Source organism: Pteropus medius, unplaced genomic scaffold (genome assembly GCF_902729225.1).
Source record: "Pteropus medius unplaced genomic scaffold, Ma_sr-lr_union100, whole genome shotgun sequence".
NCBI lineage: Eukaryota > Metazoa > Chordata > Mammalia > Chiroptera > Pteropodidae > Pteropus > Pteropus medius.
In genome coordinates this window covers 314,340-316,393 of record NW_024355327.1, presented here as the reverse complement: position 1 = coordinate 316,393, position 2,054 = coordinate 314,340, and the positions used below count along the sequence as shown (strand labels likewise).

The following is a 2,054-nucleotide window of genomic DNA, read 5'->3' as shown; positions in this document are numbered from 1 at the left end:
GACACTCAACATAATTCGATCTTCAGTGATGTCTCATCTTAAAATGTCTTAATTACAGAGGCTTCCTTTAGAATCACCTTTCTTTTCACATTAAAATTAAATTTTCTATTCAAAAATCACAAATAAGGCTTCCAGCTTTTTTTATGTGAGGTAAACTGTATTTTCAGTGTTAAGGCAAATGGCAGAATACATGTACATGGGATATTAGTGTGAACCTTCCATTGTAAAATACAATATTCATAGATTTTTCCAAACATGTGCTGGAATTAGAAACTTGTAAAAACCATTGCAGTGTGTAACAGTTATTTGTTTGAATGTCACAGCTGCACTTTTTTGATAATCTGTTAAGTGTAGTCTTGTCTAAGTTTTTTATGGCCTGTGACTTTTTTATTATGAAGGATGAAATGTCCACCAATATTGCTGTAAATGAATGAGGGCTTCATCTCAAATTCTATATATACGCACACTGTTTGGTCACATAGACCATTCCCCAAAGTCAGCAACACAATGTTTACTGAGCAGGCTCACCATGACAGAAAAGTATGAGAACACAGGACATTAATTTAATAAAGACTATAACTGAAGTCAGATTATTTAGGCTATCCAGATATCTTTTTCAAGAAGATAAAGATTTAGGATTTTTCATACAATAATTCTTGCTCATCCCCTCCCCATGTCTTTTCCGAATGTGATAATCATTTCCTTCACAGTGAAGAGAGAACCATTCCTTTTTATGGTAAAATGGACATCTTCCTCCAAAAGATCAGGACAAAGGTATCACTTCTTAGCCACTCTGGCCACAGCCTTATTGGTTGCATCTTCCAGGTCAATGGCCAAAGTATTTGGAGCCCACTATTACTGAGTATCTTCTGGGCCTCGTGGACATTGGTTCCCTCAAGCCAGATCACCAGGGGCACCTTAAGTTTGAGCTCTCAGCAGGCTTTGGTGATTTCATTGACAATGATGGTACAGTTGATAATTCCACCAAAAATATTAATAATGATTACTTCAACCATTGATTCAACTGTGAACAATTTAAAGTCTTGATATACTTGAGCTTCCTTTACACCATTACCATGATCCAAGAAGTTGGCTGGTTTCTCACCATTCAGGAAAATCATATCACAAGCCTCAATGGCGAGTCCAGCCCAATTCACAATGCAGGCAGTGTTCTCATCCAGCCCTATTTATTTAGTCTCATATCTGGCAGTTTCATTTTCAATGGGCTCATTCTCTGACTTGTCAGTCAAAGCAAATATGTCCTTTTGTCAAAGTTCTGTGTTGTCATCAAAGTTTATCTTGGCATCAGAGGTAAACTTGGTCCTTCTGGAGTTTCACCAAAGGGGTTCACTTCCACCTGAGTAGCATCAGTTTCATGAAGAGATAATACAGCTTCTTAACTTGATCTGCAGCCTGGTTTTTCAAAGGCCCCCCAAAAAACTAGAATTTCTGCCACCTGCTGAACTTGACTGTCCTTTATCCCTTCAATAATGTCAATTTGCTCTTTAAAAATAAGGTCTGAGTTTGAAGCTGCCACCACTTCAATGTCAACGCCCCTTTGGAGGCTGCCCATCAGGACAGGGCCATTGCAGGACCAGTCTATCAGAATCGCAAAGTAGGTTTCTCTGGAAATGTCCAAGGCTTCAGCAACCATCACCTTATTAACTTCTAGTTCTTTTGGAAATTGTTTTATTGCTACGTTATACCTAATCATCTGTTCAGCCAGCTTTCCTACAACTTTAGAGTATTTGTTAAATGAATGTCTCCTTTCAAACTGCTACTGAAGTTACCTTTCCTCTTCCTCCAGCTAATTTCTGGGCTTTTAAAACAATTTATTGAGTTTTGTAGAAACATGGAGGAGTGAGAGACGTCCCCAGATATCTCCCCTTGAATCAACAATAAGCCGAATATCTAAAACTCAACAAAAAACATCCAAACTGCACACCAGCATGTCTGAGCATGGGATCTGCGCATAAGGGCTACCACAGGTCAGAACATAGGGTGTCAGGCAGTAGACTGGGAGAAATAAAGAAGCTGTCTCTCACAGCCACTGT

At 38.9% G+C, this 2,054-nt stretch overlaps 1 pseudogene; it reads right to left on the bottom strand.

The window, feature by feature from the left end:
• Positions 1-368: 368 nt before the first annotated feature.
• Positions 369-1,826, bottom strand: LOC120599488 (succinate--CoA ligase [GDP-forming] subunit beta, mitochondrial-like; annotated as a pseudogene).
• Between the last annotated feature and the right edge of the window lie 228 nt (positions 1,827-2,054).